Here is a 27672-nt window from a genome sequence, read left to right on the forward strand (position 1 = left end):
TAGGTATTTTCCCCAAGGTCATACAGCCGGGAGTGGCAGAGCTGGAATTCTGCCCCGTGCTCCCCATTCTCTCTGCACACCCAAGCAGGGCTGACAGGGAGGCAGGAAGTGGTGGGGGGGGAGGGCGGCTGTCAGGTAGATACAGCTATAAATCAGAGGATGCCTGGGGAACCCGGCCTGGCTCAGAGCAGGTGCACGGAAATATCTGGTGATAAATGCACAAGCTCATTGAGATATTGGAGTTTTGCAAAAGAGTTTGTTTTAAAAAGCATTTGTTGCTTAAAAAACAAAGGAGAGTGAAACCTTCATAAGATTGTATACCAATGATACTTCAATAAAAAACAACAGAGAGATTTGCTAATGAGCAGAGGAAGTGCCCTCCAAGGAGGCAGCCCCGCTGGGGTTCTGGGTCAGCTTCCGCTCTTCCCCTCCTTGAGCTCTCCGACCCCGTGTAGTCTCAGGACAGATGTCCTCATCTCCGTTCTCCAAAGAGGCCAGCAGGTTGGGGAAGGGGCCTGGCACACAGCAGCCCTCAATTAATGAGCGGACTTATTGTCTGTCATCACAGAAAGGCCTGAACCAAAGGTCATTGCCTAGGCCACTGAGGTGGCGCTGGCTCACACTGACAGATACTAACTCATCCATTTCTCACAGCAGGAACTGTCATCCTCCCCTTCCAGGAGCCGAAGGGAGCTGCCCAAGGTCAGGGAGCTGGTCAGCAGCAGGCCCAGGTTTCCACCCAGGCAGGTGGGGCCCTGTCTGTGTCCCTGACCCCACCCTCTCCAGGCAAGGTCCACTCCATTTCACAGATTGAGGTTCATTTACAGTGAAGTCAATTTCAAACCCAGGCCCTTTGACCCTCTCACCTGTGGGCTGATCATGCCTCCATTTCCCAAGCCCTGACATGCCCTGAGTCCTGCCTGCCCTTCCCTCCCACCTGTCTCAGGCCAGCTCCCCCATCCTCCACCTGCCTCTGGCACCAGAGGCAAGGGCACTAAAGATCACAGGGGCCTCATGTCTTCTGCTTCAGGTGTACTGAACCAGGGTGACAAGACAAAGATGAAATCCTTTGACCAGCGAAGGCACAGGACAGTGCTGGGGCCAGCCCTCAGCGACATCAGCTCACTTCAGGGTCCATGGCCCTCCTACGGTCTCTCCATGGGTCCTTGTTAAGAAATTCCTTTTCTCTTTCTTTCCTTCCCACATGTCTACAGCCCTACTGTGGGCAGGCTCTGGGGTACAGCAGTGAACCTGACCAGGTACCAGCCCTTTGCACAGGGCTCGAAGACCCCCAGTGGGACAGACAATGCCCAATTATGGTGGGGAGTGATTTGCGAAGGGGCAGAGTACCTCAGAGCTCATGGGAGGGAGCCACACATTCCTCTAAGGCAGGACATCTAGGAGGGCTTCTGGCAGGAGGCGATTTCTGGCAACCCGCCAGAAATGGTCAAAGTACAGCCCTGGGGCCAAGGCTGAAAGGAACACAGCCCTACCCCAAGGGTCGCCAGCTAAGGGGAGGAGAAGGCATGGTTGCACAACCAGCAGTGGAGATGTTGTCAAGTCCAACTCCCCAAAAGTGGTCAACGTGCTTACAAATGAGGACACAGGATCAGCTCCATAATTTGATAGCAATTATTAAGAATTTAAAGACAGTGACAGCAATGCTGTAAACCAGGTGTGGAGCTCTTCTGGGCACAGGACCTGTGCAACTGCCCAGGTTGCACACCTGTGACAGGTAGGTGCCCAGGCACGTTCTGCTCTGGAGCTAGGCTAGAGTCCAGGTCTTTCTGACTCTAGGGCAAGAGGGCTTCCCAAGTGTCAAGTTCTTTTCTCACAAGACTGGGGCCCTAGCCAGTCAAGGACAGGGTGAGGAGAAGCTATGTGTGGGCCCTTTGGGCAGCTGGATGGAAGGGCCACAGCCCCCAGCACGTTGTCTTTGTCTCCAGTAGCTCAGGCTGCTCTCTAACAAGAGTGCAGCATACTGGGTGGCTCAAAGAATAAACACTTACTTCTCCCAGTTCTAGACACTGGGAAATCTGAGATCAGGATGCCCATGCAGTGGGGCTCTGGGGAGGGCCCCCTCCTGGTTATATTGGTGAGCATGCACAGAGAAAGCAAGCTTTCTCAGTCTCTTTTTATAAGGGCACTAATCCCATCAGTAGGGCTCTACCCTCATGACCTAATTACCTCCCTAAGGCCCCACCTCCAATTATCATCCTACTGGTGGTTAGGGCTTCCACATGAATTCTGGGGGGACACAAACATTCAGTCCACAGCACCCTTCTTGGAAGCAGCAGCTGGATGAGGCCGCAGTGGGTTAGGCTGGGATGGAGGGCTGGCAGAGCAGTTGTGCCCCTGGACCTATGCTTACGTGTGTACATATGCAGGCATACACACATGTACACACATACATGCAAGGTGGGAGCACGTGCCCAGAGGGGATGAGCTTTTCCTTAACCTCACTCTGTGCAGTCTCTCCAGATTGCAGAGGTAAAGTAATCTGATGTTTCCACATCTCAGGCTTAGAAACAGCCTTCCAAATTTCATCACATGAAACCTTATACATACACTTTTATATATGCACTCACTTAACTTTCAGAAGCATTTCTGGAGCACCCACTATGAGTCAGATCCTACTTTGGGATCCATGGATGCAGCATCAGCTGGGAAGCATTCCCTCATCTGTATGTGTTTCCTACTTCACTATGGGACCCTTAAGCAGACAGAGCAGATCTTGTTGTCCCAGAACTTGTAGTCCTTGTAGTCCCAGAACTGGCACAATACATGGCACGTAGTAGGCAGTCACTGGTTGGCTGCTGAATGAATGAAAATGAAGATTCAATAAATACCAGCATTTAGTGTTTACTGGGTAGTTAAACAGAGTTAGTAAAAACTTATTCTGTGCTCGTTGTTGTATCAAGTCTTTTTAAAAAGCATCATTAATCCTCACGACGTGTAAGTCACGTATTATTAGAAGCCTCCTTTACCAGTGAGGACTCTGAAAGGTTAAATAAGGTGTTCAAGGTCACACAGTTGGCACAGAAACTAATTGGAATTGCTTTGCCTCCATCCTCTGGCCATAGGAGCCAAAGACCCAACAGAGGAGGTAGACAGGCTGTTATGAACACCCACAATGCATCAGATGATACTTTGGCTCACTAAAGATACACTACTGATGTTCTTACTAGTCCCTCGCTGAAGTACCACACACACACCCATGTAGCCAGAAGCCAGATCAAGAAACAAAATCTTATTAGGCCTCCAGACAGTCACTTCATGTTCCCCTTCCTGGCTCTGTCACCCCTCCCTCTAAAGCAAACCAATGGCCTGACTTATACCACCATATATATACTTCTACCACTTTATATACATGAAATCCTATGTGCTTTGGGATTTGGCTTTTTTCCCCACTCAGAATGGTTCAAGAGAGTCATCCATATGGCATCCATATTGTGTGTAATTGTATTATTTATTTTCATTGCTGTCATTCCATTGTGTATTAACACAGTTTATGTATCTGTTCTATCATTAGTGGGCATTTGGGTCATTTCCAGTTTTTGCTTATTACAAAGAGAAATAGGATCAAATAAGGTATGTATCTAGGAGGGGATTGCTAAATTATAGGGCTTGCATACAATCAAATACTTTTAAACAGATTTCCAAAGTGGTTGCATCCCTTTGCATTCCCACCAGAAATGTATGAGAGTTCCAGTTGCTCCACTTCCTTGACAACACTTGATATTGTCAGATTTCCCCACTGGAACTGCTCCTGAGGCTGTGCTGGGCACCCTTTACTTCTGAATCCCTTCAGCAGTCCCATGAGATGGGTCTTGTGATCTCTATGTTACAGAGGACACCCAGGCTCTGTGAAGTAATTTGTCCAAAGCCACTTAAACCCTGGCAAGGGTGCAGGGCTGTCTGACCTCAGCCCATTATATCATCTGTTCTCAGTCAAGATGCCTCCCCCACGCCTAGTTCCCCTGGGTTCCCAGCAGCCCTATTCTAGGGATTATAGCCATTCTGCTTGCAGGGTGACACCAGATCGGTGCTCCTGGCATGGGTCATGGTGAGTGGGAGGCCCAGTCTGGCGCTGCCCAGCTCTCCAGGCCGCTCAGCAGCTGGAAGAGGGGGAGGATGCCGCAGGGCGAAGGAGATGGGGGGTGAGTGGGGAGCGGGAGGTAGGGGATTTGAGGAAGGAGACGAGGAGGTGGAGACCAGCAGAGTGCTTGCTGCGGCACCTGGGGCGGAGCCCGCACTGCGGGTACGGGCTGGGGCGGGGTGGTGGGAGGACGGGGCCCATCGAGGGGCTAGGCTGGTAGGGGGTACGACGCGGCTAGCCAGGCGCCTGTGCGAGCAGCGCGTTTGGCGAGAGGGAGGGAGAGGGTGATTGGGGCGAGGAGGAGGCCGAGCCCAGGAGCCAGTGCTGGGGGCGCGCGGGCGCCCCTCCCCCTAGGAGGGAGGCGGGACTCGGGGAATGAAGGGGCGGGGCATCGGCCGGTGGGGCGGAGGCGTAGCGGTGGGCGGGGTGAGACTCGGCCAATGGGCGCTCGTGGATCGGGCCCCGCCCCTGACCCCCGCGGCGGCTGCTGCATAATCATGAGCGCAGACCGGCGCTGCGTCAGCGGAAGCGGCGCGCGGCGGCTGTTTCCGACCCGATAAAGCGGCGTTGTCCCAGCGCGCCGGCCGAAGCCTCGCAACGCTCCCTCTGCTCTCGCGTCGCCGCTGCCTGACTGCCCGGCCGGCCGGCCGAAGAGCAGCCGCAGCCGGGCTCCCGTCGCCGCCGCCTCCCTGAGCGCCCGGGGCTTCGCGCCCCCACCGCCCCGCCCGGCCCGGCCCGGCCGCCCCGCCGCGCCGCCGCCCCCGCGGCCCCGGCCGAGGAGACAGGTGAGCGGCCGGCCGCCCGCCCGCCACCCGGGCCCGCCCCGAGCGCCCCGCACCTGGGCGCAGGCACCTGCCGCCTCCCCCACCGCTGTGCGGCCGCGGCCTCGAGCCCCAGCTCGCCCCCGTCCGCCGGGGCATCTCCTCCCGTGTCAGGGGATCCCACAACCCCGCCCGGCGCCGCTTGCCCCCGGGACACCCGCCATCCTGGGACGTTCCCCTCTCTCCCCGACTGCACCTGCCCCTCCTTGTCCTGGTCTGGGCAGCCTCCTGTAGCATCCTGGGCCCTCTCCCCGCGGTGTGCACTTTCACAGCGCCAGGTACCCCCGTCCCACCCCTCGGCATCCCCCACCCCCGCGTCCTCGGACATCTCTACCCAGAGGGAAGACTGGAGCCTCGCTCCACTGCTCCCGACCCTGTCCTTGCTCCCTCGGCCTCCAACTTCTGAGAGTTCAGCCTCTATCCCCTCTGCCTGGGCCTCTTTCCGCCAGCTCAGACTCCCCCAGCCAGGGCTCCACACCTCTGGACGCCGGGCTACCCCCTGGGCTGGGCCTGCGTTTTTGCCTTATCTGTACTGTCCTCTGGTCTGTCCCTTTGCAGATACCCTAATTTCCTATGGCCAAGCTTGTCCCTGGAGGAGAGGGGCCAGTACATGTGTGCTTCCAGGCCCACAGCCCCTGCCTTGCACAAGGCTCTGCTTCCCGGCCCTGCAGCCCCAGTCCCTGACGGCTCCTCCGGGAGCTCCTGAGCTTAACCCATTCCTCCCCAAGGTGTGGTGTTTCGGATTGGGTTCTGGGGGAGCACATTCCAGCTGAGGGCTTTTCTAGGGGAGATATGTCAAAATGGGGGGTGGGGGGTGGAAAAAACACAGCCTTCTGATTAGCAACTTGTGATTCCAGAAGGTCGGGAGTGGCTGGGAGTAGTGGGAAGGGGCATTTGATCTCCCAGGGAGTGTGAGATATTTTTGCTTTTCCATTTGGGGCACCGATGGGTTGGGCTGAGCCACCCAGCCCTGTCAAATCTCTCAGCTGATTCCAAGAGGGGTGTTGGGGCTCCTGGTTATTGAGGTGTCTCCTAGCCTAAGGTCTGGGAAGGGGGGAGGGTTTAGAAGATGAGTGAGTGAAGCAATTGTGGAATCAAATGATTGTCAGACTCGAACCCTGCTTCTTGGTGAAGACCCGGCCTGCCCAGCACCGTTGCGCCCAGCACTTTGTGTCACCCCCATCTTCCCGTTGTCAGCGGACAGGTAGGGTGTTGAGGAACCTTTCATCTCTATTTTTTGCTTGTAGGAGAAAAAGGAAGAAAATAAAACGCTGGAGGGTGGGTCACTGATTAAGAAGTGTGACAAATAATAGAGCATCAGAGACAGTAACCCTTAGCCTTCCTTAAGAAATGCGATTTCCTTACTTTCTGCCGGATCTAAATTACGTATTTAAAGAAAGAGTAAGAGTTTGCTGTTTGGGAGAGGTTTTGCGAAGTCCCTTTAAAGATGGGATGAGGCAGTGATTGTGGCCCCGAGCTCTGCAGGCCCCAGGTGGAGAAACCCAGGCGGGAAAAGGAACTCAGGTGCTTTCTGGTGAGCGGGTGGGGTAAGAAAATTACCTGTATTGAAAATCGGGAACTTCAGTGCCATTCGGGCTAATTGTTTTCACGGGCGGCAGCTGTAAAGAAAAAGAAGTGGCTCACTTGAGATGCATTTGAAATGCACATTAGGTATTTAGTGGTGGGTTTGTGTGGACTGGGCCTCCCTCTGGGAGGCTTCTTGGGGCCTGGGAGAGTTGCCTGCTTCCTGGCAGAGGTGTGCGGCTACTGCAGCCTGGGCCCGCGTCGCATCCTGCCAGCGGAGCCCCGTGGACCGGGTGACCTCCAAGGTGGCTCGCAGCTGTAACGTCCTGGAGCTCTCTCTGCTCTCCGACTTAGCTTATTGGAGGGAAGGGGCGGTTGGAAGGGGTGGGAGGAGCCTGGAAACGGGACCCTGCCCTCTGGGAGGCAAGAGGTCCCGCCCTGCAGGTCTGCAGGGGAGGAGGGGCTGCGGCCGCAGTGGCTGCCCCGCCCCCAGTAGAGAAGAGGAACCAGAGAAGGTGTCTTAGCCGGTGTCTGGGTCGCTTGGTGTGCTTTGGTTTTTCTGTGTTCTCAGGGGGACTGCTGGGGGAGAGCGGAGCGCCGCACTGGCGTCCGGGCTGTGCCGTCATTTTCCGAGCGTGGTGCCCCCTGGTCCCCGTCACCCGCCTACACTCGGTGCCCTCCCTCCCGCGTGTCCTGAGGCCCCGAAGCCCACGCCTGTGTGGCCAGCAAGGGTGGGTGGTGACTAACAGCCGCCTGGCCTGGCTCGGAATGAGGGCAGCTGGTGAGCGCAGTAGGTGGCAGACAACCCCAAATTGCCAGTGCCCTCGCGGGGAACACCCCGTCAGAGCTGGGTCTGTAATTTGTGGAGCCGGAACGCACTGCAAGCCGCGTTCCTGCAGAAGGCTGTGCGGACGCCGCTCCACGCTCGCTTTCTCTGCGTCTCTAGTTCCCAGATTCTCGGATCACGACGTAATTCCGTTGATGAAGGTGCTCTCAGCGAGACCCCATTAGGATGGTTGCCTGACTCCGAGCCAGGAAACATGAGAGCATTTCGCTTTGCTGAGTGGAAATCGGACCGGGGGAGAAAGCCTCCCAGTTGAAGAGCCGGACGGAGAGGAAGGAGTGGGAGGGACCGGAGCAGGCGGCCGCGCCCCCGCCACCGTCGGCAGGGCTCCGTGCAGAGACCGCCCGCCCCTGCGCCTCCCCCACCGCTGCCCAGACAAGGTCCCCTTGTTTAGATTAGCTTAATTACCCCACCAAAATCAATGAACAAGGACCTTTTTAAACATGGAGCTTCCAAAATGTGCCTCAAGTGGGCTTCTTTTTTTTTTTTTTTTAAGGTATCAAATGCTAAGCCTTTGTGAAATAAGGCGGTTTCAGCAAACTGGGAGACTGGACCTTCTTGCTGTGTGCAGAGGAAGCTCCCCTTCCTCAAACCAGAAGGAAGCTTGCCAAAGTCAGGCTTTACCAGCTCCGCAGTACTCATTTCAGCCCGCTGCCATTTGGGTAGCGGCAACACTGAAAACGTTTAGTGGGGACCCACTAGTGTTTATGAGCCTGCTTCCTTGGCAAGTGAGTTTTAGAGGAGGCATTTTAGGAAGATTAGAACATCCACAGACTTGGAGGACAACAGCGTAGGTCCACCTAGTTCTCCTCCTTTTAAACCTGTGTTCCCGCGGTGGCCCTGCCACAGCCCAGGTACCAGGGCCCCCACCTCGGCCTCGCCGATGGCATGTCGGTGCCCAAAGGCTTGAGCAGTCATTCCGGGTCATGTGTTGAGTGCACTTGTTCTGAGCTGTCCTGAGCTAAGCACATTGCTAGTTTTTGTAGGAGAGATTATGAGAAAGGAAACCGAACCCTAAAGATGCAGACGAAGCCTCTGAGTTCTGTTGGGCTCACTGGGAACCGGAGATAAAGCAGGTCACGTAGGGTCAATGGTAGGGTCTGTGGGGGGACATTGTGCTGGGCGTTTTCCCCAAGGGCAGGAAGGAGGTGCTGGCCATCGGAGGTGAGATGCCCTCGCAGCTGGAGGGCTTGCAGAGTTTTTTTGAGTTACTGACCTTGGCTACTGTACCCTCCCACCTCTGCTTTGGCCTGAAGCCCAGGTTAAGGGAAGCATTGTTCAGACCTAGGTCGTTGGTGTTTTCATCCTCCCAAACCTGTTGAAGGATTTTGCTGGCAGTGAGAAGAAAACTGCATTCCTGAACCAGTGCCCGAGAGCTGCTTTCTTCTGCCACATCCAAAAAGTGCCTTCCAACCTGGGATTCTGGGGTTCAGCCTCTTTAGAAATCTTGGAGTTGGCTCTTCTGGGGTTCAGTCTTTGAATCCTGGAGTCAGTTGAATTGGCTCCCATTTCAAAGAAAGGAAAATCTGGAGTGCTGAATACATAGCAGACGATAAAGAAGAATCGGAGAGCATGATTACATGGGCCACGTGTATTGGTCGCTGTACTTGCAGACAGATCTTATGGCACAATTTCGACCAATCATTTGGACATGGAAAGGCCAAAAAACCGTGTGGGCTTCTCCTTGCCAACATTTAAGTCACCATACTAGGAAAAGGAAAATCCGAAAGAGTATGATTTTTGGTTTGGAATGGCTTGGCAAGGGGCTATTTTTCTATCCACTATTTTGAGGGGAGGGGTTTCAGCATCTATACTGGAGGTGAACTTGTGTAATGAGTGCTTTGGACGTAACGGCGTAGAAGGCAGGGCTTTCATAATCATAACTGACTAAATTAGTAATGTTTCAGGGTTCTATTGCCTTAAAGCAGAGGTCTTGGGACATTTTTGCTCATGCTTTCTAAGATAACTTTGAAACCTGTGGGCATGTTATAAAGTTGAGGTCTAAACTTTTCTTGCTGATTTCAAATAGCTGTAAAAGATGTAATTTATAGTATATTGTAAGTATAGGCCCTTAAAATAACTTCAGTTCCCCTTAAAGGGTATCCGATGTTAAATACTCCAATGATTTGATACCCACCATCACCCTTTGAAAAACAGGAGCTGACTGGTCTGAACAATGTAGCATGTCTGTCTTTTCCTTCTTCCTGAACTGCTTGCTATGTCTGCTGTTTTACCTCATGGAATATTATTCTAATGTCATTTGCTTTTATACTTGAAAGATTTTTAATGGTCATTCTTCACACATCTCTGTGACATAAATATACATAGAAGAATTTATATACATACAAATGTAAGATATTTCTGTGACCATAAGGCTATGTTAATCAGGTCAGAAGAAGTTTTTGTCCCTGTAATATTGGTACAAAATTGATCACAGAGTATAAATGTATCATTGACCTTGATAAATAATTGCTGAGTGCACAACACAAAAATGCACTGGAAGGCCATGTCATAAAGAGCTGGGTGTGGGGTCCATCTAAGAGGCCTCAAATAGAGGAGCTGTTGAACTGCCCTCCGTGCCAGGTAGGGCAAGCTGGACCCTTCCGTGAGAGGAGTGCCTCATCCCTGTGAGGGAGGAAGGGATAGTGCCCACTGGGGGCCGAGACTTCCGCCCCTGGCTGTCTCTCGGGCAGTTCAGTCTTACATTGAGGATCTGTAAATTAAATTCAGTCTGAGTCAAACACCTGCGAACCTGCAGACACCTGTGCATTTGCCCGTGTATTTTAAGGTGCATCCACTGTGTGGTGTGTGTGTGCTTGGTGGATGGGGGTGAAGCCCTTGCCACATCATTACATTAAATTATGACATCAGTGCTCATCTGTGTGTCCTTTAATGGTGTTTTTTAGATGTGCTGTGTACAAGGGCCCAACAGGATGCATCTCAGCACACGTTTTGGTTAGTGGTATTGTACTTCCTTTTGGTTGGGTTAACATTTAAGCCTGTGGAATTGTGCCCTGAGTTAAATGTTAATTTTCCAGAAAGATGTGTTAGAAGCAGAAGAGACAGCTTGGCTAGGATTCTGGAGGGGTTTTTGCCCTGCAGGAATCCAGCAAACCTGCCCTGCTGGCCTCCCTTCTCATGAGTGCCTTCTGGGAGAAGGTGGGCAGCTGTCCACTCCTCTCTAGGGTGAGGGCCCCGGGTGGATGAGAGGCTTGGGGTGCAGGAGCCTGCCTGCTTGGGGTTTGCTAAGCCCTGAGACGCTGGGGTGAAGTTGGTGTATGTTCCCAGGGACTTCCTCCCACCTGTTGGGAAGTCCGGGCCTCATCTTCTCTTAGGTGAGCTGGGAGATGCACGCAGAGCATAAACGTTTCCTATTTTTAGCCTGAAAGCCAATAGAAACTTGATATGAAAATAAGTTCAATAATTAAAAAACAGCAACAAAATACCTTTCACACCCAGAAACAAAATGCTTTAAGTGGAGAGCTGTAGAACTTTGTATTATGCAATAATTTTATGACAGATGGGGAGAGTCCAAGTAATTAGGAGTCTGACTTAATCCAGCTTTATGAGGACAGAGAGCTAGCTGCTCTCCCAACTCCATTTGGGTGACACTGGTCAGCGTCAAGCTCGACCTGCCTTCTGTCCTCAGGGTTGGCCGTTAAGAATCCACTTAGGAAGGCTTCACCATGAATTTGGACTTGTAAAAATTCGGGGACAAGTCCTGTCCTTGGAGTATGAGGCTGTGCTTTGTACCTAGGGATGAGTGACAATAGGAGCTGCTTCCAGGGTCATGTACCAGGAGCCCTGTGGTTTATATGCAGAGTGAAGAATGGAACCCGGCGAGGCCGTGCAACCCCTTACCCCTGCGGAGAACAGGATGAGGTCTCTCTAAGGAAGGAGTCTCTGTTGATCTCTAGAGCACAAATGAATCCTTATTTATACTTTCTTGGCATTTTGGACCTTGATACGGAAATCAAGTTCTCAGGCTCTTAAAGGCTCATAGAAAGGCTTAGGCTGCCGAGGGAGAGCGGGGCGTTCTGGTTCCAGTGGGGTTCAGTTCTAGGAACTGCACTCATGGGGCTTCACACCAGTGCGCAAATCTCCCAGCCGTCATGCTGACTTGCCATTACGGGTTTTTTTTTTTTTCATGCCGTTTATGTGAAACCGCCTGCAATAAAAGCCCAGAGCTGGAAGTGCTGCCCCTTTGGCTCTCTGCACCACCCTCTGCTGGATGGAGCCGGGCTTCCTGGCCAGGACCGGGCTGCTGCCCCCTCAGCCAGTGTGCCCTTTCGGAGGCAGCTCTGATTTAGTGCTGGGAATGGTGGGTTGCAGGGTGGAAGCTGTCGGGCTCTTTGATTTTCCAGTGTGGATTTGGTGAGCCAAGTGGGAGAGGGAGGCTGAGGAAAGCTCAGGGCTGTTTAAAGCATGGCTGGCTCATTCCTGAATTATTCAGATGTCTGAGTGTGAAGGGAGGACCCTTGTGCCTTTTATTCTGCAGTAGAAATGTTATAGAGCCTGGCGTCATGCAGGGAGCATTTATATCCCAGGCTGGCCCATCCCAGGCTTTGTGACCTTGGCCCAGAAGCCACCTATTGCTCTGAGCTTTGGGTTCTGTGTTAAAACTTGAGGATTTTGGTGAGCGTTTGTTTCTGGCACATGGCAGGTGCCTAGATGTAAATGTAGAAGTCCTGTACAGAGCAGTCAGCCTCATTCTCTACAGAAGCTGGTAACGGCTGTACTATATTCCCTAGGATTTACAGAGAGGAAAAGGAAGCACAGAGAGGTTAAGTAACTTGCCCAGTACCACCCAGTAAGTGGCTGAGCCTGGGAGTGAGCTTTGGAGCCCACCCCACAGTATGGGACACCGCTGCCTATATAAAAGCTGGGTTTACAGGTGTGCTGTGAATGTTTTTTGCAGATTGGGGTATTGTTTTTCTCATTAATACTGTGACTATGAAAGTAACTTTTCATAAAATGAAGCGTTTAATACAAGTCATACATAAAATAAAATTGGGACTGATTTTCTACAAGTGAACTAAGCAGGCAGCAGGCATGCCGGTAACTCAGAACCGAGAAGAGAAAGGCTTTGCGCTTCTGGCTAGCAGAAGCATCTGCAGGGCTGGTTCTTGGCCGCGGGGTCACTCCGCCGGTTATCAGGCCTTGGTTGACTCCTGACAGCAGCTTCTACAGCAGTGAGGCTGTAGCCGATAAGAGGCCCGTGGATGATGTCTGTTTGTGGTTGTAAAGTTTAGATAGCTTTTTGATTAAGTCTTATGGGTCTGGGAGAGTCTGGAAGCCAAGTAAAGGCAGGCCATGGTTTCTGCCTGGTCATGATACGGTTTTGGAAAATAGCTTCTAACCAATTGCTTGTGGATTTCCCCGTGGTCCCCTCAGAACCCCGTCCATCTGGGGATTTATTCTGGCCACACAGTCCGGCCGGGGCTTCGAGCTCTTCACGCTGGACAGGGGCCACAGGCCTGCCTTCCCCAAGGGCACCACTGGCTCCCCTGCAGGTGAGGCTCTGAGGGCTGCAGAGAGTTCCTGCCTCTGTGCCCACCTGTTCTCTTTCCATGGTAACCCATGTGCCCTTGGCTTTGATAGCCTAGGTGGAGGGGCAGAGGGCTGCTCTGATGTGAATACTTTCTGAACACCCAGTGCATTGTACTGGGCAGGTCTGAAGGGAACCATTTCCAGCTTCTTAGCGAGTCCGTCTCTGAACTGGGCATATTTCCAGTAGAGTGTGGTGAACGGAGTCACCATTGGAACCTGGTAGCGTTGAGCTTTGAGTGGGTGGGCCTGGGTGCCATCTGTCCTTCCTGTGTATGTGTGTATGGGGTCTTCAGCCCCAAGGAATCCCATGGGCATCTTCCTCTTCACAGGCACCTGTGAGCATGTACCAGGGGCCACCCAGGTCCAGAGTTCTGAATTTGCTGGCCACTGCACAGAAGTGGTGGGGTGCCTGTTTTCATAGACAAGAAAACTGATGCCCAGAGACCTTAAGGAACCTGTCTGGAATTCATCTCACGGCTCAATGTCTCTGCTAAAAAGTGTACTAGTGACAGTGGGAGAAGTACTCCCACTGTAATTGAGAAGTACAATTACAGAAGTAATCGTAGCCTAAGCAGAGAGGTGTGAGCTGAAAAATAATACACACAGAGTGATGATCATCTGCTCGTTGAACGCACAAGATCATCATTACCATCTTCAGGTGAGGCTATTCAGGGAGGACTTCTTTCATTTATTTATTTTATTAAGGTATCATTGATATACACTCTTGTGAAGGTTTCACAAGAAAAACAATGTGGTTACTATACTCACCCTTATTATCGAGTTCCCCCACACACACCCCATTGCAGTCACTGTCCATCAGTGTAGTAAGATGCTAGAGTTCCTACTTGTCTTCTCTGTGCTACACTGCAGGGAGGACTTCTTGAAAGGGGAGGCTCTTATAACTGGCTTAGGAAGAAACAAAGCCAGGGCCTGAGGACAGGGTTGCTGCTATGGACAGTGTAGGTGGGGTGGGCCTTCAGCTGCATCTGTTTTAGTAGGTGAGGCAGCCAGGGACAGTGGCCTTGCCAGAGGCTGACCGACTGGACTGGTATCAGGAGCAGGGGCCCTGCGCCAGAGCCAGAGTGACACGAGCGGACCCCAGGCACAGCGCTGGCTGGTGTGCAGTCCTTGATTTGCTCGGAGCCTTTCACACAGGAGAGCTGCTCCACACTGGCTGCCTGGACTGCACGGGGGAGGCCCTCGTGACCACCCTGCCGGCAGTGGCCTGGTCGATGGGTAAGGGCAGCCCGCAGCCCTGTGTGCACAGGGTGTGCATCCGACTAGATGTGACTTAAGTACATCTGCAGATGGACGGACCGCTCCTGCCTTGCTCAGGCTGTGTGCCCCCGGCGTCCCACTGCCTGCTCTGTGCCCTCCATCCCCTTGGGCCTGCCCTCGCTCACCAGTGTGGGCGCTCACTCGGCAGCTCGGAGATGTGCGACCTGTGCTGTTGCAGCTGCTGACTGAGGCCTGTTTGGTCCCCACCCTCTGGACACCCTCGGGTCACCGAGGGAAGATCGGTACTGCAGACCAGCCTTCTGTCTGGGTTCCATCACATGAGAGCAGGTGGGAGGGACTCAAGGCGTCCCATCGGCATGTGCTCTGCTGGGTGCCCCGTGGCCTTACACAGATTCTGATGACATGCTGATGACATTTAAACTTGAAAGAGCACCTGTGATGAGTTACCTCCATTTTTAAAATGAGGAACTCTTATCTTTATTGATGGGGTCAGGAGACAGGCTGCTGGTCACCTAACTGGAAAGTGGATCCCTGGGACTTCCTGCCTCGTGCCCTTGGGCCAGAACCCACCAGCGGGTTGTAGCGAGGCAGCCAGGTGCCGCGGACTGGACCCTGCTGCCTGCCTGAGGCACTCTGACACAGGATCTGCTGCGGGACCTGTGGGCCCCTGGAAAACGGGTGTATGATGGTCTGCGTGGGCCACTGTGAGGACCGTGGTAGCTTGGGCACCACCGTGACCCCTGAGAGTGAGCACCCTTGCTGCCAGCCTGTGCGGCCCAGTTGACTCAGTGTGGCCCCCACGCTGTTGTCTGCATCTGAATCCCTCCATGGGCCGGGGCCTGTGGCCTAGTCCTGCTTCACTCCCTAGGATCTCAGCCCCCTTTGCCCATATAGGACACACCTCTGGGCCTGGAGCCCATGCGGAAAGACTCAGGAAAGACTCACTGTGGAGCCTGGCAGGCCTGGTGCCCCTGCCCTGTCGGGGGCCTGGGTCCCTTACCTGCTGTTTCCCCTCCTCCCTCCTCACTGTGAACCATGCCCTGGGAGACGGAGCGAGGGAGGCCTGCGTGTGGGCTGGCGTGGGAGGTGCTCAGCAAACAGCGACCTCAGAGTATATTCTTGTCTAGTGCTGCCCAGCCTTGGAAGCACCTGGCACCCTACATTCCTGGGTGCCCTAAGGAGTCTAAGAAGCAAGTCCAAGCAGGCCATGAGCAGCCCCTCTGCATGATGACCTGTGCCCTCTCAAGCAAGGCCTTGTGGGCAGTGCCTCGCGGTCTGTGCCGTGTGCAGGTCTCCGGTCTTGCTGGGAGGGGGGTGTGCCCACTAACTCCGGCTCCATTCAGTAAGCACTCTCTGTGCAAGACGCGGGTCATCCTGTCACACAACTGCCCCCACTCCCGTGCTGCCCTGCCCCTCAGCACCTCATTGGCATCGATGAGCTCTTATCGGGTGCCAGGCACTGGGCTGCCATGGGGGGTGACAGCCAGAGCAGACAGGCCCCTGCCCCTGCGGTGGGAGGCAGGCACTCTGGCCAGTGCTTCCTGACAGCTCACCTTTGGTTTCTGAGGGTGACCTGTGTCCGGAGCCTGGGCAGGCCCTGCCTGTCTGCCCTGGAGCGATGCTGCGCTCAGGGCAAGGAGAGAGGAGGGGCTGTGGGCTTGGGCCGCTTCCAGTCAGAGCCCGGCCTGGCTTCGTTCCTCCCTCTGCCACAGCTGGTCAGGAGCCCAAAACCAGGATTTCTCATCCTTTTTCAAGTTATTCTTTCTCACTTTTTGGTCTTCAGATTTTTTGTTGTTGTTGTTATCATTAATCTACAATTACATGAATATTTATTAGGCTCCCCATTTCACCAAGTCCCCCCCACAAACCCCATTACAGTCACTGTCCATCAGCCTAGTAAGATGCTGTAGAGTCACTACTTGTCTTCTCTGTGTTGCACAGCCTTCCCCGTGCCCCCCCCCACATTATACATGCTAATCGTATTGCCCCCTTTCTTCTTCCCCCCACTTATCCCTCCCTACCCACCCATCCTCCCCAGTCCCTTTCCCTTTGGTAATTGTTAGTCCATTCTTGGGTTCTGTGATTCTGCTGCCGTTTTGTTCCTTCAGTTTTTCTTTGTTGTTATCCTCCACAGATGAGTGAAATCATTTGGTATTTGTCTTTCTCCGCCTGGCTTATTTCACTGAGCATAATGTCCTCCAGCTCCATCCATGTTGTTGCAAATGTAGGATTTGTTTTCTTCTTATGGCTGAGTAATATTCCATTGTGTGTATGTACCACGTCTTCTTTATCTATTCATCTACTGATGGACACTTAGGTTGCTTCCATTTCTTGGCTATTGTAAATAGTGCAGCGATAAACATAGGGGTGCATCTGTCTTTTTCGAACTGGGCTGCTGCATTCTTAGGGTAAATTCCTAGAAGTTTCTGGGTCAAATGGTATTTCTATTGTGAGCTTTCTCAGGAACCTCCATACTGCTTTCCACAATGGTTGAACTAATTTACATTCCCACCAGCAGTGTAGGAGGGTTCCCCTTTCTCCACAACCTCGCCAACATTTGTTGTTGTCTTTTGGATGGTGGCCATCGTTACTGGTGTGAGGTGATATCTCATGTGGTTTTAATTTGCATTTCTCTGATGACTAGTGATGTGGAGCATCTTTTCATGTGTCTGTTGGCCATCTGGATTTCTTCTTTGGAGAACTGTCTGTTCAGCTCCTTTGCCCATTTTTGTATTGGATTATTTTCTTTTTGTTTGTTGAGGTACATGAGCTCTTTATATATTTTGGATGTCAACCCTTTATCAGATCTGTCATTTGTGAATCTATTCTTCCATAGTGTAGGATGCCTTTTTGTTCTATTGATGGTGTCCTTTGCTGTACAGAAGCATTTTCAGCTTGATATAGTCCCACTTGTTCATTTTTGCTTTTGTTTCCCTTGCCCGGGGAGATATGTTCATGAAGAAGTCGCTCATGTTTATGTCCAAGAGATTTTTATTTTTGCCTATGTTTTTTTCTAAGAGTTTTATGGTTTCATGACTTACATTCAGGTCTTTGATCCATTTCAAATTTACTTTTGTGTATGGGGTTAGACAGTGATCCAGTTTCATTCTCTTACATGTAGCTGTCCAGTTTTGCCAGCACCATCTGTTGAAGAGACTGTCATTTCCCCATTTATGTCCAGGGCTCCTTTATCGTATATTAATTGACCATATATGTTTGGGTTAATGTCTGGAGTCTCTATTCTGTTCCACTGGTCTGTGGCTCTGTTGTTGTGCCAGTACCAAATTGTCTCCATTATTGTGGCTTTGTAGTAGAGCTTGAAGTTGGGGATCGAGATCCCCCCAACTTTATTCTTCCTTCTCAGGTTTGCTTTGGCTATTCAGGGTCTTTGATGTTTCCATATGAATTTTTGAACTATTTGTTCCAGTTCATTGAAAAATGCTGTTGCTAATTTGATAGGGATTGTATCAAATTTGTATATTGCTTTGGGCAGGATGGCCATTTTGATGATATTAATTCTTCCTAGCCAGGAGCATGGGATGAGTTTCCATTTGTTAGTGTCCTCTTTAATTTCTCTTAAGAGTGTCTTGTAGTTTTCAGGGTAAAGGTCTTTCACTTCCTTGGTTAGGTTTATTCCTAGGTATTTTATTCTTTTTGATGCAATTGTGAATGGAATTGTTTTCCTGATATCTCTTTCTATTAGTTCATTGTTAGCGTATAGGAAAGCCACAGATTTCTGTGTGTTAATATTGTATCCTGCAACTTTGCTGAATTCCGATATTAGTTCTAGTCGTTTTGGAGTGGAGTCTTTAGGGTTTTTTATGTACAATGTCATGTCATCTGCAAATAGTGACAGTTTGACTTCTTCTTTACTGATTTGGATTTCTTGTATTTCTTTGTTTTGTCTGATTGCCGTGGCTAGGACCTCCAGTACTGTGTTAAATAACAGTGGGGAGAGTGGGCATCCCTGACTTGTTCCTGATCTCAGAGGAAAAGCTTTCAGCTTCTCACTGTTCAGTATGATGTTAGCTGTGGGTTTATCATGTATGGCCTTTATTATGTTGAGGTACTTGCCTTCTGTGCCCATTTTGTTGATAGGTTTTATCATGAATGGATGTTGAATTTTGTCAAATGCTTTTTCAGCATCTATGCAGATGATCTTGTGGTTTTTGTCCTCCTTTTTATTTATGTGGTGGATGATGTTGATGGATTTTAGAATGTTGTACTATCCTTGCATCCCTTGGACGAATCCCACTTGGTCATGGTGTATGATCCTCTTGATGTATTTTTCAATTCAGTTTGCTAATATTTTGTTGAGTATTTTTGCATCTGCATTCATCACGGATATTGGTCTGTCATTTTCTTTTTTGGTGGGGTCTTTGCCTGGTTTTGCTATTAGGGTGATGTTGGCTTCATAGAATGAGTTTGGGAGTATTCCCTCCTCTTCTATTTTTTGGAAAACTTTAAGGAGAATGGGTATTATATCTTCTCTCTATGTCTGATAAAATTCTGAGGTAAATCCTTCTGGCCCGGGGGCTTTGTTCTTGGGTAGGTTTTTTATTACCGCTTCAATTTCTTTGCTGGTAATTGGTTTGTTTAGATTTTCTGTTTCTTCCTTGGTCAGTCTTGGAAGGTTGTATTTTTCTAGGAAGTTGTCCGTTTCTTCTAGGTTTTCCAGCTTGTTAGCGTATAGGTTTTCATAGTAGTCTTTAATAATTCTTTGTATTTCTGTGGAGTCTGTCGTGATTTTTCCATTCTCATTTCTGATTCTGTTGATGTGTGTTGATTCTCTTTTTCTCTTAATAAGTTTGGTTAGAGGCTTATCTATTTTGTTTATTTTCTCAAAGAACCAGCTCTTGGTTTCATTGATTTTTTTTCTACTGTTTTATTCTTCCCAATTTTGTTTATTTCTTCTCTGATCTTTATTATGTCCCTCCTTCTGCTGACTTTAGGCCTCATTTGTTCTTCTTTTTCCAGTTTCGATAATTGTGATGTTAGACTATTCATTTGGGATTGTTCTTCCTTCTTTAAGTATGCCTGGATCGCTATATACTTTCCTCTTAAGACTGCTTTCACTGCATCCCACAGAAGTTGGGGCTTTGTGTTGTTGTTGTCATTTGTTTCCATATATTCCTTGATCTCTATTTTAATTTGTTCATTGATCCATTGATTATTTAGGAGCATGTTGTTAAGCCTCCATGTGTTTGTGAGCCTTTTTGTTTTCTTTGTAGAATTTATTTCTAGTTTTATACCTTTATGGTCTGAAAAGTTGGTTGGTAGAATTTCAATCTTTGAATTTACTGAGGCTCTTTTTGTGGCCTAGTATGTGGTCTATTCTGGAGAATGTTCCATGTGCGCTTGAGAAGAATGTGTATCCTGTTGCTTTTGGATGTAGAGTTCTATAGATGTCTGTTAGGTCCATCTGTTCTAGTGTGTTGTTCAGTGCCTCTGTGTCCTTACTTATTTTCTGTCTGGTGGATCTGTCCTTTGGAGTGAGTGGTGTGTTGAAGTCTCCCAAAATGAATGCATTGCAGTCTATTTCCTCCTTTAATTCTGTTAGTATTTGTTTCACATATGCTGGTGCTCCTGTGTTGGGTGCATATATATTTAGAATGGTTATATCCTCTTGTTGGACTGAGCCCTTTATCATTATGTAGTATCCTTCTTTATCTCTTGTTACTTTCTTTGTTTTGAAGTCCATTTTGTCAGATACTAGTACTATAACACCTGCTTTTTTTCTCCTTGTTGTTTGCGTGAAGTACCTTTTTCCATCCTTGACTTTTAGTCTGTGCATGTATTTGGGTTTGAGGTGAGTCTCTTGTAAGCAGCATATAGATGGGTCTTGCTTTTTTATCCATTCTATTACTCTGTATCTTTTGATTGGTGCATTCAGTCCATTTACATTTAGGGTGACTATTCAAAGATATGTACTTATTGCCATTGCAGGCTTTAGATTCGTGGTTACCAAAGGTTCAAGGTTAGCTTCTTTAGTATCTTACTGCCTAACTTAACTCGCTTATTGAGCTGTTATAAACACTGTCTGGTGATTCTTTATTTCTCTCCCTTCTTATTCCTCCTCCTCTATTCTTTATATGTTGGGTGTTTTATTCTGTGTTGTTTTGTGTTTCCTTTGACTGCTTTTGTGGGTAGTTGGTTTTATTTTTTGCCTTTAGTTAGTATTTGGTTGGTCTGCTTTCTTTGCTGTGATTTTATTTTCTCTGGTGACATCTATTTAGCCTTAGGAGTGCTCCCATCTAGAGCAGTCCCTCTAAAATGCCCTGTAGAGGTGGTTTGTGGGAGGCATATTCCCTCAACTTTTGTTTGTCTGGGAATTGTTAAATCCCTCCTTCATATTTAAATGATAATCGTGCTGGATACAGTATCCTTGGTTCAAGGCCCTTCTCTTTCATTGCATTACGTATGTCATGCCATTCTCTTCTGGCCTGTAAGCTTTCTGTTGAGAAGTCTGATGATAGCCTGATGGGTTTTCCTTTGTAGGTGATCTTTTTCCTCTCTCTAGCTGCCTTTAAAACTCTGTCCTTGTCCTTGATCTTTGCCATTTTAATTATTATGTGTCTTGGTGGTGTCCTCCTTGGGTCCCTTCTGTTGGGAGTTCTGTGTGTTTCTGTGGTCTGAGCGACTATTTCCTCCCCCAGTTTGGGGAAGTTTTCAGCAATTATTTCTTCAAATACACTTTCTATCCCTTTTTCTCTCTTCTTCTTCTGGCACCCCTATAATGCGTATATTGTTCCGTTTGGATTGGTCACACAGTTCTCTTAATATTGTTTCATTCCTGGAGATCCTTTTATCTCTCTGCATCAGCTTCTCTGCGTTCTTGTTCTCTGGTTTCTGTTCCATCAATGGCCTCTTGCATCTTGTCCATTCTGCTTTTAAATCCTTCCAGAGATTGTTTTATTTCTGTAGTTTCCCTCCCTACTTTGTCCGTTAGCTCTTGCATTTTTCTCTCTAGCTCCGTCAGCATGGTTATGACCTTTATTTTGAATTTTTTTCAGGGAGACTGGTTATGTCTCTCTCCCCAAGCTCCTTCTCAGGGGTTGTCTCTGTGATTTTGGTCTGGATCAAATTCTTCTGCCTTTTCATGGTGATAGAGGTAGTTGTGGGGAGCTGGCGCATGTGTCGGCTGGGAGAACGTCCCTTCTTGTGGCCTTCCTCTCCTGGGAGAACAGCGACCCCTAGCAGCTTGTGCTGGGCAGCTGCGCGCAGACGGGGTTTCTGATTCTTGCCCAGCCACTGTGAAGGAAGCTCTGCATGCGGTTGCTGTGGGCGTGGCCAGCCTCAGGCTGCTACTCCACTATGGCGGGGCTGTGCCGGAAGGGGAACGGGCAGGAGGCTGTTTATCACCGTGAGGGGCCTCAGAGCTGCCCTGCTGCCCAGGGGTTTAGGGCGCCCAAGTTCCCCAGGATTCCCAGCTGCTAGGCTGACTGTCCCAAGATGCTTCCGTCCAGCTGTCTGGTCCCTGTCCCTTTAAGACTTTCAGAAAGCACTCGCTTTTCTTTGTCCCAGAGGCGCCAGCTGTGGGGACCCACTTGCAGGTTTTACTGTTCCATTTCCCTAGTATCCAGCACCCCACGCACTGTGTGTCTGCGCTCCCGGTGTGGATGGCTGGGGCTGGGTGTTCAGCAGTCCTGGGCTCCCTCTCCCTCCCTCCTCCGACTCCTCTCCTCCCGCCCGGAGCTGGGGTGAGGGGTGCTTGGGTCCCGCGGGCTGGGGCTTGTATCTTACCCCCTTCATGAGGCACTGCGTTCTCACAGGTGTAAATGTAGCCTGGCTGTTGTCCTGTATCTTCTGGTCTCTCTTTTAGGGATAGTTGTATTTGTTGTATTTTCAAATATATATATGGCTTTGGGAGGAGATTTCTGCTGCTCTACTCATGCTGCCATCTTGGCTTCTCCCCTTCTCATCTTCAGGTTTTTATACCACTAAAGTCTTGTCTAGATTTACATTAATTAGTAACAAAACCATTCTATGCATGTTTCTAGGCCCGCATGCTCACACAGCACTGAAGCCAGAGGGGACACCCCGGCTATCGTGCAGCTGGTGTCGCACCTCAGACTCTGTAGAACCACGCAGGTTTCCTTCTTGCTTCTATAAGCAGCTTGCTGTCTTCACAGTGAATTGCTAATTAGGATTTAGTAGGGCTCCTTATCCAGCTTACATGGCATTGCCTTTATGTTCCATTTTCTCTGCAGGCCTGGTTCCCATTTCTGATGGTTTGTGTGCACTTGGGTCCCTACAGGTTGTATGTGCACAGGCCTCTCCCTGAGTTTGGAATTTGCCTGCCCATCCTGCTGTCTTCTAGTTGAGAATCAGTTTCTAGTCTTGGTTTGATGAATTGATTGAGAATGTCATAAAGCCATTCCTTCATAATAAGTAGAGGTCACAGCTCTTGCCATTGCCAGCTTTGGTGGCCTGCAGTGGCCCATGTCCATGTGTACCAGTGTCATGGGGGGATGCTGGTCATTTGGTCCCTGTATCTGTTGTGTCTTCCTGTTGGCAGGAAGCAGATGGCTCCTGTGAGTAGAACAGAGTTAGAAAGGGCCATACAAAGGGTAGGGTTAAGAGACACCGGCAAAGAGGGTGACCCCACCTTGCCACCCCAGGGCCTAGCTCCAGCTCAGTGTCTTCCATGACTGGGGCACAGGGGAGGGCCACCCTATGGGGCAGGGAGGTGGGGGAAGGCTGTAGAGAGGGGGTAGCCTTCCATCGGGGCCTGGTCATTGGATGGTGACCTGTCAAGGCAGGAGCCCTCGAGACCATTGCCTACCCTGCCCTCTCCTGCTCAGCCCCAGGGTGATTGTGCATGTGGGCGTGACTAGCTTCCTGGCCTTTTGGCCACCTGGCATGGTTCCCTGCTTGGTGGGAACCAATGTCTGTGAGTTTATGGTGATCTGGGTTCTCAGTGAGGTGGCAGAAGGCAGAAATTGCATCGGTCAGTGCAGCGGAGAAATAGGCTGAGTGAACTTTGCGGGTCCAGGGCACAGCTGTGAGCATGCCTGGATGTGTTAATTGCAAGTGGGTGGGCGTGGGCCACTCTGTCCTTTCCCAGGGTTGCAGATAGGTGCCTGTTATCTGCAGGACGGCCTTGAAGCAACTTGGAGACAGTCTAGACCCCCAGTGTGTGCACTGTAGGGGCTCAGTGAGAGGTGGCAGTGAAGAGGAGGGAGTCTGGTCTGACGAGCACTGGCAGACGGCAGCGCTGCCTCTAGAGCCAGACACGCCTCTCTGGGCCTGAGGTAGGGAGGCAGCGCCCAGGCCCCTGTTTAAACGCAGAGCACAGATCAGATTAAGGTTTTATCTGGAGCATGGCTCGTGTTTTGGTTATGAAACGTGAGACCAGTGTTTTGCTGGCCTTTTTTTTCTGGTTTAGCCTTTCCTCAGCTCAGTCTGTCCTGGGTTACTTTTCAAAATGAATGAGCTAATACCAAATGCAGAAGGTTCAAAACAAGTTCATTACCACCCTGGCAGGCCGAGTAACGTTTGCCCAAGACTCAACTCCGGATGCCATGGCCTGGCCGTTTTATTTGACAGGATGACAGCCATGCAGGTGTTCATACTTTTGTCCATTCCTGTGGGATCAGGTCTAGGAATTATGGTGTGATCGTCACTTTCTGACATCAGGAGTTTGAACTCCAGAAAATCATCTGCTCTGATAATCTGGTTCAGCCCTTAGTTCTTCCTAAATTTAGAACCCATCTTTCTATTTTGCTTTGTTCCTGTCTGCCCTTCTTCTTCTGTATGACCCTGACTTCTAAAGGACACTGCAGAAGGAAGATGCAACTTGGAAGCTCCGCAGAGCTGCAGCGGCAGCCGTGCCGCAGCGCAGGTCCCCGTGGCCGGGTGAGGGGCTGTCCCCCGCCTCCCGTTTCTCTCACTGGGTTACTGAGTCTCTCATAGGTATGGATTCCTTCGAAAATCTAGTGAAAGCTGTGGACCACTTTCTCACAGAAGTGCAATAAGACACCATTTTGTAAATTTAGGGTCTCCTAACACCCATCCCAGGGTGGTCCCCCTCTGGCCCCCGTCTCTGCATCCCTGCCGAGGAACCCCTGTGTGGAGCTGCAGCCGCAGACCTGCAGGGGGACTGCCTGGTTAGCCTCCACAATGCCAAGGCCTGGGTGCATAGCCTGAGGTCTGTGAGCCTGCGCGATTGGCCGCTCTGCAAGCGGACGGGCTGCTGGCCTCCCTGAGGAGCGGTCGTGGAGATAAACCCCCTAGGGGTGTGGTTTGTGTTTCCTTGTTGTGACCACTGCAGACACGGGGCCCCTCTCTGAGTCCCTCTGGCTCTCCTCCGTCTCATGTGGCTCTGGGAGTGCACTCACAGTGACATTGGGACGCTCCGGTTTACTTTGTGGGGAAATGTAGGATAGTTAAAATTAGCAGTGAGAGCCGCAGAGAGTCAGGGGTGTCCCAGAGATTAAGCAGCATCGCACTGAGATAAGACTGGGGGTGCTGCAGTGGATCCCGACCCTGAGCCACGCCTCCGGGGAGAGGCCAGCTTGGGGCTGCCACAGCCCGGGAGCCTTGACGCCAGCCGGTTGGCCTGGCAGAGGACCCCCACAGTTGGCCTCTACCTTCGCACTAGTACCTAATCCCATAGTGAGACGTGTATGGCTGCATGGAGAGCACCCTGAATTTAAATGTGTTTTCATGTACGTGGCATGATATTATGTCACAATATACAGATCAGTGCATTATTGTAATACATATGTATGTTAATCACAGTGAGTTTACCTATACAAAGTATTGTGTATAACATATACTATGTCTTTTATTTAGTAAAGCTCTTTGGGGGTGATGCCCAATTGTCAGGGTTTGGGTTCTCCACTAGTTCATTCTCATTAATGAAGTGAGGGAGGTGGCATGTTTCCCAGGAGCATGGTGATGGAGGGTCTGGAGCTGCAGAGCCAGGCGCCCCTGGCCCCCCTCTGCATCCTGAGCACACGGGCAAAGAGGGTGTGTGGCTGGCTTCTGGTCCAGAGCAGCTGAGTCCTGAGCCGCATTGCTCTGGCTGGGCTGGAGGACCCGGGGCTGCCGGCTCGCTCCCGCACTCGACAGCCAGCCTCTCTCGAGGCCCCTCTGCAGAGGCCGCAGCCACCATGGGCCCTGTAGGTGTGTGACCCTTTCCACTGTGGCTTCTGCTGTCGTGGCAGCCCACCTCTTGGCAGGTCAGCCCCGCTCTCCTAAGCGGAGAAGAGCCTGGAGTTCCACCCGTTTATAGAATCATGTCTTCATACTCTTCCGATGAAGAGGACGTGGCTTTAGTATGAATAGACCGGTAGTAAAGATAGAATCCTGTGTCAGTGGGAAGCCGTGAGTCCAGTGCCACCTGTGGGATGCTGCGTGTTCGTGTAATGGTTGGTTGTTCTACGTGGAAGGTGCAGTAAAGGACCGTTCCATACTATGATTTTTGACAAATCAGGTTTTAATTCTTCCGTCGACGAGCACACACAGCCCCTTCAGCCCAGCGCAGCCCTGCTCTTCCTTAGACGGCTCCCACAGTGTGTGCACACTGCCTCGCCTTCGTCCCCGCTGGGCTTCTCCAGGCTGTGACTCGGATCTAACACGGACAGGACCATGCCTCGTGATTCTAGGCAGCGTCCGGCTGCCTGCCTGCCATCTTCATTTGGGGACAAAGAGGATTCCTGCAAAACAGGCCCAGGATGGGGCTCTTGCCCCTCCCCTCCGATTCCTGCTATCTTTCCCAGCCTGGGGGGTCACTGTGTTTAGCACCTCAAGCCAGCATGGGAGGACGCACCCTGAGCACGGCTACTGTCCCATCTGCTGCAGGCCCAGCAGTTCCAATCCTGCATCTTTGGGCAAGTGGCTTAGTGCCTCAGTTTCTTCATGTGTCAGTGGAACTGGTAATGGCATTCACTGCTCTGGACTATTCTGAGAACTGAGTTACTCCATAGGAAGAGTGTAGACTAGTCAGTGTCTCACAGGAAGTACTTTTGGAGTTTCAGCCACATTTAATGCACCTACACTAAGCAGTTGAAGATACAATATCTATGCAGAGACCTTGCGGTTCACAAGGAAGGGGATAAGGGCCAGCAGGGGAAATTGGAGGCATCCTGGAGGCAGGCCACACCTGTATGGGATGTTGGAGCGCATGCCCTAGTTCATGGGCAGAGCAGAGCCGGCCTTCCAAATTGCGGGGCTGTCCCAGCCAAGCTGGGCTGGTGCAGAGGGAGGCAGGGCCAGAGGAGGCTGGTGGGGGTGCCCACAGCTGGCCCGGAGGGACTTGTTTGGCTGCCTGTCCTGGCAGGTGCTATGGAATCCAGAAGGCTGTGAACAGAAAGCCCCCCAGCGTGAGCATGTGGTTCTGGTGGGCGTCGTTGCACGTTGGCTGCTTCTGTGTGCACGCTGGGTACCCCATGCTGTGCAGGGGGGCCTGGAGGAGGGAGTTGAAGTCTTGGGTGGGAGAGCTGGAATTCTGGGAGTGGGGGGTGAGGGGCATCAGAAAGGAGCTATGGAAATGGTGTGGGCCTGGAGTGGCCTGGGTGTGACCATGTGCTGGCCCAAGAGGGTGGGGACAGTGCCCGGCACTTCATGCCTTGCACCCTTGTGCACTGTGCCCTAGGAGCCTGCGGGCACCTGTCTGCTGGTGCCATGGAAGCTGGAGGTGCTAGCAGTCCCGCTGGCTGTCAGTCTGAGCACCGGGCACTGAGCAGCCCTGGCTGAGTGGCCTTCAGCCCAGCAGTGAGCCTGCTGCACCCAGCAGCCTTTGAGGAGGGTGGTGGGGTGAAAGGTGGCCCAGTGAACCTTTTGTGGCTTCAGTTTTTTTCCTAATAGATTTACGAGAAGCCCCAAAGAGTAACCTCTTTAAGCAAATGCATAAATATTTTTCCTATTTGTAGTTCACTGCCTTTCATTGGCTGTTCAGCCAGCTAGGCCAAAAGGCCAGGGTCCTGGCCATGGGAATGTTTCCTGGAAGGATTTTGGAAATCCTGGCATTCCATGAAGAGTATTTAATAGGGACCAGCCCAGGGCTCTGAGAGCTTTGGAGAGGTGGGTCCCTGGGGTCGGGGGTGGGCGTGGGGGGTGTCCCCAGGGAAGGTGCACAGCCTGCTCTAATTGCCCCAGGTGGAGGACATTCCTTGGTGAAAACACCATTACACATCCAGGTGACCTCACCTGTCGGGCCGTGGGGGCAGCTGAGTCATGATGCTGTAAATTATGTCCTCAAGGAAAGTTTGTTAGCCACAGTTATGTCTTCTCCCTGTTAAAATTAGTCTTGAAGAAAGAGCAAGGTGTGTTGAGTTTATAGTGTGTCTATTACGGGTTTCCTGCCGGCCCTGCAGGCCCTTCTCCCATAAGGATGATGCCCGCGGCAGGTGGTTTAAACTGTAGGATCAAAGCTTGTGGACGGGAAGGTGCAGGTGCTCCAACCACACCGCCTCTTGCTCACAGCCTAGAAATGTAGGCGACCCTTAGGGTCATGTGAGGCTTCTTGCCGCACTGCCAGTGCCTTTCTGATGTTTGGAGTGCCCGGCGATCAAGTGTGAATGAAGGTGGAGCCTGTGGGAGACCAGTGATGCCCTGCTGGCACCACTCCGTGGCTTGGGTTCAGCTGG

At 51.1% G+C, this 27672-nt stretch overlaps 1 protein-coding gene across 5 annotated transcripts in view; it reads left to right on the plus strand.

Moving 5' to 3' along the window:
- Nucleotides 1-4623: 4623 nt before the first annotated feature.
- SLC45A4 (solute carrier family 45 member 4) overlaps nt 4624-27672 on the plus strand; it is a 79558-nt gene continuing 56509 nt past the window's right edge. For 2 of the 5 annotated variants that reach the window (XM_073230253.1, XM_073230254.1), the window contains exon 1: nt 4624-4884. The gene's annotated coding sequence lies outside the window, so the exon portion shown is untranslated. The remainder of the gene's footprint in view (nt 4885-27672) is intronic. The other 3 variants (XR_012128613.1, XM_073230251.1, XM_073230255.1) reach the window with 3 other exon arrangements.

The sequence above is a fragment of the Manis javanica genome, chromosome 2 (genome assembly GCF_040802235.1).
Source record: "Manis javanica isolate MJ-LG chromosome 2, MJ_LKY, whole genome shotgun sequence".
NCBI classification, from domain to species: domain Eukaryota; kingdom Metazoa; phylum Chordata; class Mammalia; order Pholidota; family Manidae; genus Manis; species Manis javanica.